Raw genomic sequence first — 21,769 nt, forward strand, 5'->3', positions numbered from 1 at the left:
TCTGGAAAGTGGTTTCATTGTGAAAGCGTACTCTATGTGAAGCTTTAACAAGCGATCAAATATACGCATAAAGGCATGCAAAGTGCAAAAGTGTACATTTGTAAGTGAAAAATTGATAATGGGATGCCATGTTTTATCTTTTTTCGACCGATTGGGGACCTCCATGATAGGACACTTCAACACCAAGCACACCCAATCCCTTGCATCATCATCCATTGACCCTGTTGCCTGACTTCCCTTGACATTTTTCTTTGAAGACTTGGAGCCATGAGTACTCTCCTTGTATCCTCGTACACAATATGGACAAGGAAGAAGTGATGAAGCACCTTGTTTACACCCAAGTATACATTTGATTGTTTTTAGATCACCTCCTAAGTGCCACTCAACATCAAATGTACCTACTCCATCTACTTCTAGCTTTTATCCCTCTAGTTGTGCCTTAATAACCTTTGTGATCCGCGGGATCATAGAGAAGACCCATGCCAACACCTCATGAGTCTCCTTCGGAACTTCAAAAGCTCCTAACCACAATATTTCTTTTTCCGATTCTACACTAAATGATGGTTTTTGAGAATGATCACCGATAGCATCGATTTTTGCAAAAAACATTGCCTCATTCATGAGTGTCACACTCATACGTTCCAATCTCCGTCCTTTGACAATTTTACATTCATCTAGCTTAAGAATATATATGAGCTTCTCTCCAAGTAATGAAACAACACAAGAATTGAATTGTTATACTAAATGATATTCAATACAAATAAAAAACGACATTACAACTTGTATTACCTTGTGGAGACAAAGCATAAAATTTAACCATAGCTCGTTGTAGTCGATTCAAGTCAACAAAAATATTGTTGAATTGATGATAACTAAAAGACTTTGTCCCATTAGGAATAGTATTGCCTCCCTTTATATTACCAAGTGACTTGGCACTCGTGGAAGAGTACACCATGGATCCTTCAATGTGTTCGTATTCGCCAAGGGATTCCCGAACGAGATCATTGTTTGCTTTTTTTGCAAGTCGGACCCTATGTGGAATAGGAAATAAATTCTCGGTGATGCCTTTCTCTCGTAATGCATCTTTCACCAATCCATGAAGTGCATGGTATGCATTTGTGCTGATCCCAACCTCATCACAAGCTCTTTGGACATCATCCTCAGACACAAGGTTAGAGATCTTTTTTAGGATCTCCTTTGTGATGGCATCTTTCATGTGTTTGGCCTTTTCACAACCTATGATGTAAAGTATATCTTCCTTTGAGATGCATCCCAGGAGAAGGTTGCAATGGTCCTCTTGTCTAAAACTTCCACACACATCTTGTATATATGTCCTATTTCAAAAGGTGAACCGAGTTACAAATTGATGAAAATTATTTGACAGTTATAAACACTGTGAATTTAAAAAAATACCTGGTTTCCGTGATCCGCTTCTTACGTGCCCCTCCATTAGATGCTAAGTTTTCAATGGAAGAGAACTCCCTCTTACGATCACACATGCCAAATGGAGTGGCTTTTAGGTGCATCATTGCAATCTGTAGCTTAGTTACCTCTGTTTCTGTAGCTTCCATCTCCTCTTTAAGATCTTTGAGTTGTTTCTCTGTGGAATGTAGTTGTTGTTGGAGATTTGTGGAATGATTGTGTAACACTTGACATTGTTTTCGGGAATATACCGACGCACCTGCGTGATTGGAGTCCAATCTCTTACAATACCCAAGAAGACCACGTTCTCCTTCTCCCACATATTTGATTAAGCTTGGGAGTGTACGGAATGTCGGATGACAGCCCACGAGCGGATCTTTTGGATACAACCCTCCATCAAGCCACAAGTCAACATTGGTTTCTCCTTGAAACCGTCGTACGGATGCCGGTTGAGATGCTTTCTCGTCATTTTTTTTGTGGGAGCAAATTCGATCGGTAGACGCAAACTGATATTAGTTGACCTAGTAGATGATGGCGCAGGTGATTCATTGGTTATGCCGCGAAGAGACATGGTGAAAAGTTAGGATGGGAAATTTTTTTGATAAGATATACTTTTTGGGATAAACAGACAATTTTTGGGATAAAAAGACTTAAAAATTTTCATATATAGGTTCAATTTTTTAGCTCAAAGGAGGGAAATTTTTAAATTTTAAAAATTTCAATTTTTAGGATTTATTAGACGGACGTTTTGATGATGTGGCATTGTCTATTTATTCTTGGAGTTAATGTAGAGAGGGACCCAAGGAATTTTAGATTTGGAGCTTATAAAAGCTAGATTCTTCTAAAAAAATATTGTTTTTATATATGTATATATATAGGGACCTTTTGAAAGCTTAAAAGATCCATTTTGAAGATTTTATAAAAAAATCATTTTTTGGGGGTAAATTGATGCACGAACTGAAAAGTGGCTTTTGTCATAACTACTTACTCTCTTTGTTTGGTGATAGGTAGAGAGAGAATGGTTCTTCTCTCTACCTTTACTCCTCTCTCTCTTTTTACTCCCCTCTCTCTCCTACTTTATCCCCCCTATTCCTCCTACTTTACCACCCTCATTCCCTACTTTCCCCCCCTCCCCTATCTAGAGAGAAGTTAGAGAGAGAGCTACAAAAGTAGCCCTATTTATTGTCTTTGTTCCCTCCATCCCCTAAAAAATTAGGTTTAATCCCTTAAAATTAGGGATCCTTACATGGCCCCAAGGCGGTCCAATTTTTTCCTAATGATATGCATTCACCAATCCAAACGGCATCCTCCGATAAGCGAAACAACCCCATGGAGATATGAATGTGGTCTTCAGCTAGTCTTCAGGTGCAATCCCTATCTGAAAATACCCCGAAAAGCCATCCATAATTGATTATCTCTCATGTCCAGCCACCTGGTCTACTGCCTCTACCTGGCATAGACCACCTCCTAGCTTCGACCAACTTTGGCTATACCAATGCATTCCATGTGTCAATACCCATCATTGCTTGAATATATATCTCACTATCGAGATGTTATCCTCAAGCTGGAAGGCTTAGATAAATTTCAACAAGTACGAAAGTTTATATGTGGTCTGACACCAGAGCTTAAGAAGTACGTCAAGACCCAAGACCCTAAAACACTTGAGGAAGCCATAGTGAAAGCACATATTCATGCTGATCCAGATGAAAAGAAAGCATATAATATTCACATGCCTACTAATACACATGGTAATACACTCAGTATGGGCACAATAAAAGGAAATTTACAGTAGCCAATTCAAAAGCACCTAAAAAAGCCAAGGGGTCCAGAGGTCCTCTCTCTCGTGAGGACTTTGATAAAGCTAAGAAAGAGAAATTATGTTTTCAATGTTTAGGAAGCGGTCATGGCAAAAAGGATTGTCCCAAGGGGAAATCTGCTGCTCATGGCAAAGAGAAAGCAGTGTACACGGTGAAACTCCTGCCTCTTGATTCTTCCTCACGATTCTCTATAGTGGAAGTAACACACACCGAGGTGGTGCATGAATGTTGTCTCACAGCTTCCATGTGGAAACAAACCTTTGCAGCACATGAGTTAGTACGTATGCACGGATCTTTGCAAGGACAGAAGGTGTGCATCTTGGTAGATGAATGTGCTACTCACAATTTCATCAATTACGGATTGGTGAAAAAACTCAAATTGCCTAAAACTCCGAGTACCCACCGCTACAAGGTACCAAATTTTGGGATACGCAAGTCCGAGCTGTTTCGTTGGAAGTACAAGGCTACTCCACATGCTTGGATGTGGTTATGAACATGGAGAGGCCAGATGTGGTCGTTGGTAGGGAGTGGTTGCATAGCCTAGGACCATCACAGAAGAGTAGCTATGAGCACAACAGCTTGATGTTTGAATCCCATGGCACACATGTATTGTTGTTAGGAGAAAAGGATGTACCTTCTTCACCATTGATTTGTACAGTTGAGCTTATGCAACTCGTTTCTGATAATGAAATAGATCAAGTTTTCTTGTGCTACTCACTGTCTCATTTTCTCTCTAACATTGAATCTGTTGAACATTCTCCAACGCCGCATACTTCTCTCTCATCTCTTCCACCAATGGCTACTTCCAAACAAGCCAATGTTGCTAGTGAGTTACTAAAATTATTAAAGAATTTCAAGATGGTTTTCCTAATAATTTGCCACCAAGATTACTTCTGTTTTTTAGGGCAAAACTACTCCCCTGTTTATACTCACGAGCACGACACAGACAGCATACTTATCATCCGATGACACGACTAACCCGTAGGTGCACGTAGGCAATCTCGTTAGCTTGTCAGGCTGAGACCAATCTACACATACACACTTTTATGATGCATCAATCACTAACCCTGGTAGATTGCAACCCACTCTATCCCTGAATGCTCACAACACAGTTCACACGTCCAATGAACTCGGAATCACATCAAACTTACTAGGCACCATCCTCTCACTAGGACATATTTACCTATAAGTCTAATCTCACCAGATTTGAACCCTAGCTATCTCGAATGCTATCGCAATAGACCAACAGGTCATAATCCAAAATTGGGCGAAACTTAAGTTTATCAGTATCTATGTGTAGCTAATCTCTTTCTCATTCCATGAAGCGCTTGATTATTGAAAACAGACACCGTTTGTGCTACTTACAAGCAAAACAAGCTCCAGGCAGAATCGATCGCGATCAACTTGAAACGGCGCGTAGCTCTCGGAGAGACTAGTGCGATGGTGTGGTCGCGTTGTGAATCCAGTGAGGGAGAAGCGCGTAGCAAAGAGGATAAGACACGCTCACTCTCTCTCTCTCTCTCTCTATCTCTATCTCAGACTCCTACGACACAGGATTAATTCAAATGTTGTTCAAAAAATGGTTCTAAGGTGACTTTTATACTTTAGTAACCTTAGCTCAAAAATGTACATGGGGTTCTCTTTCTCATGATTACAAAGTGGGAATAAATCTGATTCTTGACTAATTGACTAATATTTACATAATCCAGACGAATGGATCAAAATGATAAGACGTCTTTGACATAAAAAATGGAATTTGATATGCTTTACAAGATGGGCTCATTACAACAGTTGGACCAATGGGCTCCAACACTCCCCCCCTCCTAATTCATGTCTACCATGACATGATTGTCTTTGTCTTCATTGTCGTTGTCGTCGTTCTTTGTTGATTTGATGTAGAAACGCATCATAGTGCATAGACTCACTTGCCAGTAATGGGCCAAAAAATTTGGACTTGTACATGAAGAAGCCCGTGTAAAATGCTTCTTCAAAGGTTTGGAGATGGTAGCTTGGCAGAAACATCAGCCGTTTGAAATAGGCATACAATACTGGATCTGTCGGTGGCCCACTTAGATCGTATGACAACTCTGAAATTCTTCTTTCAGTATTCATATACTCTGATGTCCAGCTTTCTCAGAAGACTGTGAGATAGGACAAAAATGTTCGAGCTATCTTACATAGCATCTTGCAGGAGAGGTCAGGAGAGCCTCCAAATTCTGCTATGGCGCCCTGCAGGGTTTTCACCATGTAAGAACCGGATATTCTCTCTCCCTCTGCTGGCCCTGGAATTATTGGATAATTCATTCATGAGATAAGCAGGCGCATTAGATGGCATCTAGTGGCGTCTTGAGGTCGAATGGGGTCAATACTTGCACGTGGATAAGTACGAATACAACATGCTTGTTTTCTTGTGATAATTATGCAAAAAGGTCATCATGAGAATTTTATTTGGGGGCCACTTCACGTGGTGGCAGGATGCATTATTAGAAAAATTTGAGTGCCAGGTGTGCGGATGGATGCAACAGGGTGACAACTATGCACTGCGAGGCCAATTTTTGGCCTGTTCGGGGTCCGTTTGAGGTCAACTAAAAGGCCAAGGGTTCTGAAGTAATAAAGATAAGTGTGTGAACTGAAAAACCTGAGATAAGACCAAAAAGAGCGTGGAGAGAAGAGGAGGAACAGCCGCAATTGAGTTTCTACTATTTTTGGAGCCTGTTTTGGCCCTAAATTGCTCATCCGAGCACTTTGACATTGTAGACTGGGGTTTTGGGTCGTTCCGGACGTGATGGAGCTGTCCATTTTGCCAAATTTCTCATTTTTTTCCTAATTTTTTGGCTGTGTAAGTTTCTCCTATGAACGAAGCGTCTGCTCCAATTTGTGATTGTATCTCGCATATTTTACCCATATTGTGTGAGCGATTTTCCCCATTGGTGTTGGTCCAAGATCAACTGTATCTAAACATAAAAAATTCTCCTCTTTTGAGCTGAGTTTTTTGGGTGTGTGTGTGTGTGTCTCTCTCTGTGTGGAGTGGGTAAATGGGTAGTCTCTCTCCTCTCAGTCCATCGGTGTGTTCCCTGTCTCGGCCACGTGGGTTGTGTAAGCCGAGTGGTGCCTCATAGTGTGTGTATGTGTATCATCCCAAGAGTGTGTGTCGGGTCATTATAGAGGCGTTGTGTGTGTTTCCATCCCACTCACATTCTTTTGGTGTCCCCACGGAGGATCTTCTTCGAGTACCTTCTGCTTCGAGCTTCAAGCTTCAAGATTCGAGATTACAGGTTACAAGTTACAGATTACAGGTACAGGTACAGGCACACGTGATTCACACAGGTACATGTAATTGGAGTGGAGTGATACACTAACAGTGAAAGTCATTTGCAGTTGCCGTGGGTATGCATCATTTGGCGCCTGTTTGAGCGCATTGTCTCTTGGTATTGTATGTTACTTGTGGAAACTGCCATTGTACGTCTTTGTGGATCCATTATTGGTTTATTTTGGTAGTCCCAACCATTTCTGAGACTTGACTATACGAGATTTTCATAAGCCTTTGTGAGAGGGTCGATAGCGTGAGGTTTTATTGAGCTAGGGGATTCTCAAATGTGAGATCCTTTGGGTGATACAGATAGCTGGAGCACCCTTTTCTTGACCTCGCCACATAGGTTATGCACTAATGATTCCTACTTGATGCTCGGGTTCTATTGTTGGCAGTTTATGCATACATATATAGTCTATAATTTGGGTTCTTACTGCTCTACTTCTGGGGAAACTCTGCCAGAATTTTTCCCAAGTTGTGATGGCTTCTTGTTTGGTCTTTTGAGCCATTTATGTTGTTATGCTACTGAAATTTTGGCAGAATCAGAGGATAGGATAGGTGTGTTTTCTTGGGAGCTGCATGGTTGGCTTTAATGGATTATCAAAACGGACCTCAATTCACTCCTTTTCATTTAACACAAAGAATCCATATAAATGTTCATGTGTCCAGGAGAAGATTTTTTTCCAGCAGCGCATAGTCTTTAAGTTCGGGCCAGGAAGATTAAGAGAGATATTGGAATGCGCTTTGCCTGTTGTAATTCTGATGATTAACTATGAAAACTCATTTGATGTGCATGTGTTTGTCGTTATCTAAAGACAAGCTCCATTGAAGTTTCTAGGGATTGAGTCAGTCCAAAGTTTTGGGTTCTTGCACGTGTATTCGAAGCGGTTCTCAAAGCATTGAAACTTGGGTATCCATGGCTTTCTCTTGTCCGAAGTTTCATGGAAGAAGTGATGAAGATTTCGAAGAATTTATGGAAAAGATGGAGGTTGCCGGCATCAGCAACCAGATTTATGATCCGGCACAGATTTTACATCTTCTCCAGATTTGTTTGAAGAGTGATGCACGAGTTTGGTCCAAAGCATTTGAAGAGGAGTTGTGTGTGGCTAATCCACCTGTAAGATTGAGTTGGGACAATCTAAGGCATGGATTGGAAGTGAAGTTTATGAAAGAAGATCCTGACAAAGTGTGGAAAGAAGTACAAGGTTTGGTGCAAAAGGAAGGTGAGCCAGTAGATGCGTACATACGTAAGTTTTGATTGGCATGGGAGCGGATGTGCAAGGCCTTAGCACTACAGGTAACCCCACCTGACATGATGAAGAAGGATAGGTTCTTGGATGTTCTTTGGGAGAATATACGTTGGAGAGTGGAGCTAAAGAAGCCTAGAACATATGAAGATGCATTGGAACTGGCAAGGAACAAAGAGTGGAAGCTGAGGAAAATGAGCCAGCTAGGAGTAGAGTCTTTGCCCATGAGGTCTGAATTTTAGCCTATGGATTCTTTGCAAGGTCTCATGCCAGGGGTTCATCATGAACCAGTGGTTTCTATTACTCCTCAAGTTATGCCAGCAGTGGTCACTACATTAGTGTAGGATGATGGGCTAAGGCAAGACATGAGGCAAGTGGTAGATTTAATGAAGAATCGCAGCCTAAACATGCTAGGTCAAGTGGGAAATAATCAAGGTCGAGGGAGGTTTGCAAATCAGCCAGGAGGTGAAGAAAGACCTAGGAATGGTGTTGGACAAAGCAATGGTAGTTTTTGGAGGCAGACACCCACATGTTATAATTGTGGAGAGTTGGGCCACATCTGCCTACAATGTGATAAGCCACCAAGGATGGGGGGATACATGTATCCATTGCCAAGAGAGGTGCTAACTAGGTCAAATGATTATGGCATCGAAATTAAAGGAGAAGAAGGAACCAGTGGACCAACCCCGGGGGATTCACTCTATATACAAAATGGGATGCCACCTCCGAGCGGACAACTTTGATAGAACCCTTATATACGACTCATATTAGGGAATATGACCCCCCTTTCTACGCTTATACGACAAGCAATGAAGAAAACTATCATACCCCTATCTTACATATGAACTTTAGGTCTCACATGATCTAACTAGTCAAAGAGTGTGTAGCATAGTGACTGGAAACGTACTAAGGAACCACTTCTGTTGATAACTAGATCTAGCCTCAATGTGTCTTAGTTTGACTATCAAACTATGTACCCAATCAACATGCACTCTGGCTACTCGTCCAATTCCGACCCATCCAAAGCTGGTGTAAATCAACCCTTGACCTGCTTCAAATCAGCCCTTATCTATGATCGGCTTGATGCAAAATTTAATGTGTGACCAGGTAAAAAAATTCCCTAAATTCATCCAAGTTCGAGTTCACATCGACCAATCGTTACAAGTAATCAACCTGGCTCATGTCCCCCCCCCCGCCCCCCCCCCCCCCCAAATATATTACCCCCCTCCCTTATTTTTAAGCTTGGGGGATAAATTATCAGGGGCCTACCCCTACCTTATACGCTATGTAACTTGTAAAAAACCCTCATCCCTTGCACTTACGTGGTACGGTAAGTTTTCCATGGTGAATCCCCCAGGGGATTAGCCCAGGAGGAAAAGGGAAAGACAAAAGTGATAAGTGTAGTCACCTTGGAGAAGGCATCAAAGCTAGAGGATACATTAGTGATGAGGAAAAGAAAGAAAGAAGTGCCCCAAGTCCTAGCAAGAAGAAGGGAAAGAGCCATGAAGGCGAGGATGTCAAGGCCAAGAGGAAAAGAAGGGCTCAACGCAAGTTTCATGTTTCAGATTTTCCACTGGGGTATGGCAATTAAGCTATGACTTGAAGGAGGATCTGACAAGCAGGAAAGCAAATGTTACTTTTGGGCAGCTTATAGAGATGGTGCCTAAGCTAAAGAGATAGTGGAAGAGGATGGTTAATCCAATGGAGAAAGAACCACAGAGAGTTTGAGTGACGGTGTTGGTGATGCTAGACATTTTTCCAATAGTAGATGTGTGGCACAAAAGAAAAAATCTAGGACAAGGCTATGTTGATGGTGGAGCCCAAATATGTGTCATAATGCACTCATGTGTTGAGAAGATGGGTCTTACAGTGACTGGGGTGTCAGGCTTCCGGATCAGATTGGAAAACCATCAAAAAGTAAAATGTTTGGGTGTTGTGGAAGAGTTTAGAATTGGAGGCGTATGATGCAAAGGTGGTGGTTGATTTTCATGTGATGCCAGTGGGGTTGGGAGAATATCCTATTATATTGGGCACGCCATGGTTACATGTAGTGGGAGTTGTTCAAGGTTGGTGACTTGGTACGATTAGCCTCTATGGAAAGACAGGTGCTAAGAAGCTATATAATATGGACACGAGGAAACGATTGGAGGAGCTTTATAAAGATGAAGATGAGTCTAGTGATGAAGACTATTCCACAGTGATTGATGAATACAGTGAAAGTACTACCAGCAATGATGAGGATGTTGATGTTGCATTTCTTTTGATGGACAAAGAAATCCAGGAGTCTGGTTTAGTTGCATTTGCAAATGAGGTTGAAGATGAAAGTGAAGGGCCTTATGAAGTGATTGAAGGGCTGATGCAAACCAAGGTTGAATTGTCAAAGAAGTAGGAATTGATTACACAAATGATTAGTGGAGACCTCTCAACTATGGAGAATTAGATATATTTGCACATGCTGGCTAGTTTTCTTGATTTTTTCATTACTTCATATGAAGAGATTAGAGGGTTCAAAGGAGAATAGATGCATATAGAGCTGAAAGAAGGTGCTAACCCAGTGCAGCAAAGGCTAAGAAGGATGGGTCAAGAGTAGATGGAAGCCTTGCGGGAAGAGGTGGACAAGTTATTGAAGGCAGGTTTCATAGTCCCTGTGGAGACCACAGAATAGGTGAGTCCAGTAGTAGTCAGCCCAAAGAAGGATGGAAAGTGGAGGATTTGTGTAGATTTTAAACCCTTAAATGTAGCCACTAAGAAGAACCCATATCCTCTTCCATTCATCAATCAAATCTTGGATTTAGTGGCAGGTTATGAGAGGTATACTGTGTGTGATGGTTTTTCAGGCTATTCTCAATTGAAGATTGCTCTTAAAGACCGAACAAAGACAAATTTTATTACGCCATAGGGCTGTTATTGCTACATGGTATTGCCATTTGGGTTGGCAAATGGACCATCCTTCTATCAAGAGAGAGCAAATTGGGTATTGGAACCATTCATTGGCAATTGTGTTAAAGCTTTTATGGACGACTTCTGTGTCTACAGCAGTAGGGATGAACACCATGAGTAGGGATGAACACTAGGTTGGTAACCTAACAGGACATAAAAGTGTCATGTCATGGTTTTGAAAAAAACCTCCAAAACCATAGTAGATCCACTCATTTTGTAAAATCCTTCCATGATGTTATAGTTCAAGGCCTACTACACATGGAAAAAATAAGAAACTTGTAAAATTTCTCATGTTTTGGTCACACCAAGCCTCCAAAGTTGATGGACCAGTGAATTTTCATCAAAACAGTCATTTCTTAGGTTTTGTTGCATAAAAATAAGATTAGGGATTTTTGTAGGACTTGAGAGAAATTCCCTAGTTAACTTCAATGGGTTGGTGATCAAAACATATGATTGCTTCTCACTCACTATTTTTTGTTTTGCCAAAATAAATAGGTACAAAAAAGTTGGATTTTTACCATTCTGCAAACCTATCATCAAAGTTTCTATATCCACTCTCAATACAAATAATATATGCATGTTTTATTAGTTCCCTATTGTCCTTTATGTTCATAAGGAGCCATGGAGCATGTCAAAAGAATAATACATCTCTTACCAAGGGGAATATTGGGGACAAAGATGAAGTGCTAAAAACAACAAACATGAAAAAACTGGGTTCAACATTATGAGTTGTAGAATCCCATAGAAACTATTCAATATCTAGCCAAATTTGATCCTTATGACTAGATATGGTTACTACCTACAAAATGCATGTAGTTGTCACAAGAAACTAACAATATTGAAAAAGCTATACTTGATATACTAGAATGTTTCGTTTTCTTTTGTAATTGAAAAAATCAACCATCGTTGTGTACTATGGAAAATAGGGTATTAGGTGCCCCAAAACTCAAGGAATATTAGCTTTATGTTACAATATGTGACATAGAAAATCAAATATGCATTTGGATATCATGAAATCCACCAAAAAAATCATAGAAGAGCTAAACTTGGCTAAAAAACAGGATTTGACAATTTTTGTAATTTGGTCATAACTTACAACTTTAATATTTATTTCTCCCTAGAAGCATCATGACATATTGAGTACTACTAAAGATAGTTCTCTAGCATTATAGACCTCATAAAAATGAATTCTAAAGTGGTATAGTTGCAAAAAATTGAAAAAAGCCAAAAACAGGACCCGTTTTTTCACACAGTTTAGGTTGTGAAATGTTGTGCAAGGACAAGGTTAAAGATGGAATTGATATTCCAAAAAAATGTCGAGTTTTTTTCAGCTCACGAGACAACTTTCTAGATAGATAGCACCTCAAAATCCATTTTGAAACTCTTGACATAATTCAAGGAAAATGGTCACTTAACAGGACATAAAAGTGTCCCAGAACATAAAAGTGTCCCATTACCAACCTAGTGTTAATATGATGAATGTGAAGGACAACTAAATCCAAAGAAATGTCATTTAGCACAGCCAAGAGTGAAGTTATTGGGTCATATGGTGTCAAAAAATGGCATTGAGGCTGATCGAGACAAGGTTAAGTCTATTATTCTTCTTCCATCACCTACGAGTACAAAGCAATTGGCAACCTTTATACACAAAGTTAAATACATGGCGTGGTTTATTCTATTGTCATCGAAGATCCTTTATCCATTACAACAAGTGGCAAAGCATGATCCATTACAATGGGATGACAAGTGTGAAGAAGTGTTTCAAGAGGTGAAAGAGGTGTTAGGGGGGTTGTCAGCCATGCAGGCTCGTGATTGGGAGAAAGTGTTTTATGTAAATCCATCAGTAGGGGATGATGCCATTGTTGCAATGCTATTGCAAAAGGGGAAGGGCAGCCATTATATAAGGCCAGTGTATTGTGCAAGCCGAGTGAAGTTGGTAGCAGAGAGAAAGTTCTTGGAAGTAGAGCTAGTAATGGCCAGTGTAATATTTGCTTGTCGACGATTTCATCATTACTTGCTACCACGACCTTTTGTTTTCCTGACAACTTATGCCTTTTTGCCACAGTTAATTGATGGCACTAACATGTCAAATGTGGTTAAGAAATGAGTAATTGAACTGCAAGAGTTTGAGTTCTCTTTTCTAGTGGAAGACAGTACAAGGGCTACCCTAGCTGATTTGTTGACTTACAAGGAGAATCCCCTTTTTGTTAAGGAAGAGGTGGTGAAAAAGGTAGTTGAAGAAGTGCCACAGATCAGCAATGCACATGTGTTGTTCTTTGATGGCTCATATAGAAAGAGCCATGATGCATCTTCAGGGGGTATAGCACTTTATGATCTAGAGGGGAAGCTAGTATGCAAGAGAGGGTTCAAATTGGATGCGCATAGTAACAATGAGGTTGAATATGCAACTTTGGAAGCCGGATTACACATTTGTTTGAGGCATGGGGTTAGAAGGTTGAGCATAAAAGGTGATGCCTTGTTGGTTGTGAACCAAGTGTTGGGTGTGTGGAAGAGCAAGAACACATCAGTGAAGGAAATGTGCTTCAGAATTAAAGGTCTGTTAAAAAAGTTCGAAGCATGGAGCATCAAACACATAGAACATGCTCTAAATGGAGAGGCACATGAAGCAGCTCAAAGCATGACTGGGGAGCTATTTATGTTGAGGACCAACTTACCTCTTTATCATGGTTGGGAAAGTTTGGCTCAAGAAGAAGAGTTTTTGTTAACAGGAATCATTCCAAAGCACATTCCGCAGTCTAAGAGGTATGGTTTTGTGCATAGATCATACAGGTACAAAGGGGGCGCCTGATGTCTTGTACATGAAACGGGCTGATCTTGTGTTGAGACGTGTACCATGGAGGGAGGATCTTTACAGAGTGTTGGAAGAGAATCATGAAGGCGCATGTGGCCGACATTTTGCTCTAAAGATCACCTTGCATATGATCTTGCAAGAGGGGTATGTATGGCCTAGTTTGCATAAGGAGGTTCACCATTGGTGTAGGTCTTGCAGTAGGTGTCAATAATTTGGGAAGAGAGTGTTGAAGCTAGAGCTACGAAAAACCATTTTGCATTTGATGTGTTAGAAAAGTGGAGAATTGATGAAATAGGCCCGTTACCTATCACAAGCAGGGGCAAAAGCTATATTTTGACTAAAGTGGACTATCTCTCCAAATGGGCAGAGGCGATAGCAGTAAGACAGATCACTACAAAGGATGTGGAAAAATTTGTGTATGATGAAATATGTTGCAAGTTTGGGGTGCCATTGGAGCTACTTTTAGATAAGGAGCCAGGATTTAGAGCTAAACTACTAGATTTTTTATGCGCGAAGATGAAGATTAGGCACCATCATACCACTCCTTATTATCCGTAGTGTAATGGCTTAAAGGAAAGATTCAACGATGAGCTGGTACAAATTCTTTTGAAAGTGACAGAGCACCAAGGAAATGTTGGAATTAGGGTTACAGAGAAACACACACAGCTTGGAGAAGATGAAGAAAGCTTAAGGCACACAATAGAGAGTGTATAACTTAGTGTGCAATGGAAAGATAGATAGCCCTAGAGTGATAGGCATATATACAATGCACGGGGAAAAAACCTCCTAAAGAGGGAAAAAATGCCCCGGCGGTCCTAGTGTGTTCACACACATCACTACCACATGTATATGGTGACAAATCCCCCTTGGAGTGATGCGGTGAACGAGAGCTGGCACATGTGTAAAGGGAAGTGCCATGCCCTGAGGGCAAGATTAGTCCACAAAGGGGATTAAGCCCAAAGCTTTGCGGAAAGCTTCAAGCTTCTCACGAGACAATGCCTTTGTGAAAAGATCTGCAAGGTTGTCCTGTGTTGGCACATAAGGCAAGCTGATCTCTCCTGCTGAGAGCCTCTCCCTGACATAGTGTTCATGCACCTCAATGTGCTTTGTGCGAGCATGAAAAACTGGGTTCCTCGCAACTGCCAATGTGCTCTGACTGTCAGTGTAGATAGTGTTGGCAGTGTCGTGTCCAACACCCAAATCAGCCATAAGGCGTCTGAGCCATACACACTCAACTGTAGCTATGAAGACTGCCCTGTACTCAGCCTCACAACTCCAAGTGCTCAACCATGATATACGTGAACTGCCAAGCATGAAACAAAAAATATACGTGACAGCCTGCCAATGCTCAGACCCTGGGCTATGCATAAATGTGCTGACCTGTGAGACTGCAAACTGAATATCCGGCCTCATGTTGCATACATAAATGAGGCAGCCAACAACAGTTTGGTAAAGAGTGACATCAACAGAATCGCCAGCATCATGTAGACTCAACTTCAAACCTGTTTCCATGGGAGTGGAAATAGGTTTGCAATCCTCAAGTCCAAACTTACATAGCAATGTCTCTATGTAACTTTTTTGACACAAGGCAATACCACCATCACACTGCTTAAACGGTATACCCAAGTAATGATGCAATAGCCCCAAATCTTTCATCTTGAAAGTAGCATTCAAATCAGCCTTAAATTCAGCAATGTGTCTCTCATTTGGTCTAGTGATCAGCAAATCATCAACACAAAGAACCACAATGAGAAGTACATTACCCTCACGCTCTTTGTTGGACTGTTACGAAAGCCTTGTTTGACCAAATGAGTGTCAGCTTTCTCATACCAAGCACGAGGAGATTGCTTCAACCCATACAAAGCCTTGTTACATTTGCACACTTTGTCCTCTTGTCCTTTTATGACAAAACCGCGAGGCTGCGTTACATAAACTTCCTCAAATATGTCAGCATTCAAGAAAGCACTAACAATGTCTGATTGATGTACATCCCAACCAAAATGAGCTGCCAATGCACATAGAAAACGCACAATAGTCATACGACAAGTGGGAGCAAAATTCTCTTCATAATCTATGCCTTTTTGTTGTGCATAACCCTTTGCAACAAGTCGAGCCTTATGGCGATCGATCTCACCATCCGGCTTGCGTTTCAACTTGTAAACCCACTTCATACCAATGGCCTTTTTGCTAGGAGGCAAATCACATAAAGTGCATGTGTCATTTTCTATAAGTGCATAATATTCTGATTGCATGGCAGCCATCCAATTTTCTGAATTTTGTGCTTCATCAAAAGTCAGAGGCTCCTCAACATCATGTAAGCTAGACACAGCCAAAGCATAACAATCTGATGCATAAGATGCATGGCGAGAGCCTGAACAAGTACGACTAGACAAAGGTGCATCCAATTAACTGTCACGCAAAGTGTGCACTAGCCATTTTGACATACCTCTAGCCTGCTCATTTTCATCCCTTTCCTCATCAAGTACATCATGTACATCTGCATTAGTAATAGGCTGATCTAAAACATTTTCAGAAACCCCCATAAGCTGTACATTTGCCTCATTGGAACTTACATTCGTATTTCCACCACTGAAAAGAGGCAAAAATGTGTCATAAATGTCCTGTGAGCTTACATTACTGTCTCTAGTACATGACAGCAAGGGCTGAACAAAATCTTCCACAAACACTACATCCTAAGAAACCAGAATACGTTTTGTTTGTGGATGATACAACCTATAACGTTTGCTTTCAGCACTATAACCAACAAAAATACATTTGATAGCCTTATCATCCAATTTTCTGCACTGCACTTGTGGCCCCAAAGCATATGCCAAACAGCCAAAAACACGCATCTGCTCAATAAAAGGTTTTCTATCATGCCATGCTTCATATGGAGTAATAGACTGCAAAGCTTTCATAGGATACCTGTTAAGTACATAAGTGGCACACATAATGGCCTCAAGCCAAAAAGAATGCGGCAAAGCTTGACTTTTAACCATACATCGTGCCATTTCCGCCAGTGACCTTTTTTTCCTCTCAGCAACACCATTTTGTTGAGGTGTATAAGGCACTGTACATTGGTGTTTTATCTCACAACTAGCCAGAAATCCATTAAATTCATGAGACATATACTCCCCACCTCGATCGGAACGGAGGGTGCCCATAGTACATTTTGAGACATTTTCAACCATAGCCAGAAATTGTTTGAAGCGCATAAAAACTTCGGACTTCTCTTTAACCGGAAATACCCATGCGTTCCTGGAGTAATCATCAATGAAAGTCACGAAGTACAGGTAATTGCCCAAGGACGGAGTTTGCATGGGCCCACAAACATCACTATGCACAAGCTGCAACCTGCATGTGGCCCGAACTAAACCATCCTTTGGAAATTTAGAAGGCTGCATCTTACCCAAAATACAGCCTTCACAAACATGTTTGACAGGTGCTTCAAGAGGCGGCAAAGAAGCAACCATATCAGATTTCTACAAACGCAGCAAACTGGCAAAATTCAAATGGCCAAAACGTGCATGCCAAAGTTTTGCATCTAAAATAGCCCTTGAATCTACAACATCATTTGCAAAAAATTTCCCACACTTGTCATACAAAGTGAGCTTATACATCCCACAACACAAAAGGCCAGATGCAACAATTTCATCACCAAAACTAAGATCATGAATTGTACATCTGTCATCCACAAATTTGACTACAGGTCCAAGTCTAGCAAGTGCAGGTACAGACAAGAGATTCTTCTTGATCCCAGGTACATAAAGTGCATCAACAAGTGTGAAGGAACTACCATTAGCAGCAGTGAGCACAATCTTTCCAACTCCCTGAACTGGATAAGAGGCGTTGTTGGCACAAGTGACTGAATTCCCATGAGAGACAGACTCAAGAGAGGTAAACAATTCACGATGTGAGGTAATGTGCTTTGTAGCACCACTGTCAAAATACCACACATGTGAATCTGCAGCAACTGACAAGCATGCATCATGGACAGCAGGATTGTAAGTGCACTCTGCACTAAAAGCCCATTCTGCATCAACATCAGCAATACAGTCTCCTTTCACAAAAGACTCAACAATGGCTGCAATTGTAGTGGAACCATCATTTGCAGTGGAACCACCCTCTTTCTTCTTAGTCTCTTTGGCCTTCAACTTAGTACACGACTTGATCAAGTGATCATTGGATTTATAATAATGGAAACGCATCTTCTTTTTGCCCTTATCACCAGAATTGCTAGACGAAGTGCTGCCAGCAGAAGCATTAGGAACAAAATTTTTGCCACTCGCAGCAGAACCATAAGTAGTGGCTGCATTGCTGTTACCACCCTTTCTTTGAGAAGTAATAAAAGCCTGTTCAATTGCACGCTATTTAGTCCTATTTTTTCTGGAAAGTGACTCTTGAAACAACAATGTGCATAATGCATCAAACTTGACAACTTCTCGATTTCCTTGGGTCATAAGTCTCCAAGTACTAGCAAAAGTCTGGTAAGAATATGGTAAGGCATCAAGAACTGTCTGCACAAGGGAACTGTCTGAAATAACTTCACCTGCAGAAATGAGTTGCTCATTGATATCCTTGACACTAGCAAGGAAAGTTTCCATATCATCTTCCTCATGCATAATGTTCGACTCCAACTCTTTACGCAGCAAAGCAATTTTAGCCTCATTGCGGCTTGCATAAAGACCTACTAGAATATCCCAAGCCTGTTTTGCAGATTTTGCTGAACGGATGTAAGGAACAATGGTGCACTTCATAGACAACGCAATCAATGCATGAGACTGCGCATCCTTAACATCCCAACAAGCTTGTTCTTCCGTAGGCAAAACAACTCTAACAGATGCAATCCTTGCAGCAAGACCTACAACATCCTCAACATCGCACATCCTCAGAACCAGGACGTACATCAATGCCCTACACAATGTTCCAGACACCCTTTGACACAAGAACATGTTGCATCATATAAGCCCACATAGGGTAGTTTTCCCCATCTAACTTGTCCTCAACAGCAAACATCTTGAGCACATCTGTGTTGTTATTGTCATCCATGGTAAATGCTGCACCTGATGTGAAAACTGCCCGAAAATAGGAGAAACGGAGCGGGAACAACCTGTGCTATATAGCACAAACCGTAGAAGACTATAAGGCACATGTTATGCAGAAAACGGCACTGACAGAAATTCTACACAAAATGATGAAATAGCCTGTGCAGTACTGCCTGTAGTGGAAACGGAGGCCGAAATGAGCCCAAATAAAAATTCTGCAAACGCTTGCCAAAGCTCACTGAAATCGGAGAAAGTGAGCAGACGTGTGCTGGAGCAGCTGGCAACTAAGCCTAGGAGGACGTGACCTGCTCTGATACCAATTGTTAGAATTAGGGTTGTAGTGAAACACACACAGCTTGGAGAAGATGAAGAAAGCTCAAGGCACACAATAGAGAGTGTATAACTTAGTGTGCAATGGAAAGATAGATAGCCCTAGAGTGATGGGCGTATATACAATGCATGAGGGAAAAAACCTCCTAAAGAGGGAAAAAATGCCCCGGCGGTCCTAGTGTGTTCACACACATCACTACCACATGTATATGGTAACAGTAAAGAATTGGGATTTCGAATTGCCTAGTACATTATGGGTTTACCGTATTTCGGTGAAGACAGGTGGCAAGGTTTACTCCATTTCAGTTGGTATTATGGAAAGGAAGCACTATTGCCTGTGGAAGTAGAGTTGCCTACAGTGAAGAGCTAGAGAAGTTGCTTGGGCCGCCTAGCTAGTGATTCATTCAAAGAGAGGCTCCTACAGTTTCAAGAGGTTCAACTGGATAGGATGAGTGTATTGGAACATTATGGGCAGATGCAGGATAAATCTTTAGAGAAGATAAATGAAAAGGTCAAAAGTAAGGGTATCAAGAAGCATGAGTTAGTTTTGTGCTACAACAGTAAGCTGGACAACACCTTCCAAAAGAAGTTTCAAATTAAGTGGGAAGGCCCTTTCAAGGTAGTGGAGTGTTTTCCGAATGGTACATATCGGTTGGGTAACCTGGATGGGATTCTACATAAGTCAAGGGTAAATGGATTACGTCTTAAATTGTATCATGCCAGGTTAATGATGGTGGAACAAGATGAGTTGTCTACAGAACAAGTAATGTCTATGAGGGATAAGGAGACTTGTGACGCGGCGAGTCTCATATCTCTTTTTGCTGCTGCTGATCATGAATGATCTAGCAGGCTAGGAGATGGGCAAATTATGTTAGGAGTTTTTTGGAGCAAGGGATTGCGCATATGTATATACACATGCATGGTGCATCAAATAAAGGATTGCCCATTTTCCAAATCCACGTGGTTACGTAGGGCCCACATGTGTACAGGTAGGACATCATGTATATAGTGCATCGATTTTCACTAACACCAGTACCAGTGTGTTTTTTCTATAATAATGAGGAGTTGATAGCACGTAAAACTTCTCGAGGAAGCTATCCGTGGGCCAACGACATGAGGTAAGCAGGCGCGTCAGATAGCATCTAGTGGCGTCACTAGATCGAATGGGGTCAATACTTGTACGTGGATAAGTACGAACACAACAATAGTGTTTTATTGTGATAATTATGCAAAAATATCATCATGAGAATTTTATTTGGGGGCCACTTCACGTGGTGGCGGGATGCATTATTGGAAAAAGTTGAGTGCCAGGCGTGCGGGTGGATGGAGCAGGGTGACAACTGTGCAATGCGAGGCTAGTTTTTTGCCTGTTCAGGGTCTGTTTGAGGTCAACTAAAAGGACAACGTGCCCAAGTAATAAAGCTTAGTGTGTGAACTGAAGAACCTGACAGAAGACCATAAAAAATTTGGATAGAAGAGGAGGAACAGTCGCAACTAAGTTTTTATTATTTTTGGAGTCTATTTTGGCCCTAAACTACTCGTCTGAGGTCGGATTTGAGCACTTTGACATTGTATACTCGGGTTTTGGGCCATTTTTGACGCGATAGTGCTGTCCATTTTGCCAAATTCCTCACTATTTTTTTGTTGTTTTGGCTGTGTAAGTTTCTCCTATGAACGAAGCCTCTGCTCCACTTTGTGATTGTATTTTGCATATTTTACCCATATTGTGTAAGCGGATTGCCCCAAGCTCAATTGTATCTAAACATCAGAAATTATCCTCCTTTGAGCTGATTTTTTTGGGTGTGTGTGTGTGTGTGTCTCTGTGTGGAGTGGGTAAATGGGTAGTCTCTCTCCTCTCACTCCATTGGTGTGTTCCCTATCTCGGCTAGGTGGGTTGTGTAAGCCAAGTGGTGCCCCATAGTGTGTGTGTGTGTGTGTGTATCATCCCAAGAGTGTGTGTCAGGTCATTATAAAAGTGTTGTGTGTGTTTCCATCCCGCTCATAGCGCGAATATTGCAAGCACAAGCGTTCCGAAGTGCAAAAAGCATTAAGCATGGGTGGAATAGACCAGATTGGCTGGCCAAAGAAGACTGAAAGAATGCGAAGAAAGAAGAGTGCGAGAATCCCGACAAGTGGAAGCAACAAAAGGAGGCAGCCAGAGTGCGAGTAGAGGTAGGGAGCTCGCACCACTTGGAGAGCGGCAGGTGGGAATCATTTGAGGCCGATTTTGTAAGTGTTTTTGCATTGATCTTTACATTTGATATTTTAGGGTTTACGGATTTTTAAATTCTAACATAATGGATTCTTTGTATGTTTTGAGAGTGTTCAATGACAGGATGTGACCCCACACCGTACGAGTGCGAGTATGAAGGAAAGAAGGGCTGTACGCCGCTTGGATGCAATGAGATGTCTAATTAGACGATGTCAGTCTAGCCGTAGCTAGATAGCATTAGTTTCCTTTTGTCATAGCATATGTATCATGAGATGATGCTTATACGTCTTTTTACAAACCACGTATATTTTTTCAATAATGACAATGGTGTTGTAACTATTACATTTGCAAAGTTTAACAATCAAGTGATTTTGCCTATGATGTGTACAATTGTCGTTGATTTACTTTTGTCAGTTTTGTATCTTTATTCTACAAACAATACTATGGATGATGGAGTTAATGGTTAAATTGTCTTGTGGGTGACTACTTTGGGTCAATATCTAATCTTGCACTTTCTTTCAAAGGTGAATCAATTATTGAAACATTCAATATGGTTGATGGATTGAATGCCCTGCCACCAAAAAACAATTCTCTAGGGCGTCGCTATGACCGTCGCTATATAAGGCTCTGTAAC

Source organism: Adiantum capillus-veneris, chromosome 8 (genome assembly GCF_014529385.1).
Source record: "Adiantum capillus-veneris isolate H3 chromosome 8, ASM1452938v2, whole genome shotgun sequence".
NCBI classification, from domain to species: domain Eukaryota; kingdom Viridiplantae; phylum Streptophyta; class Polypodiopsida; order Polypodiales; family Pteridaceae; genus Adiantum; species Adiantum capillus-veneris.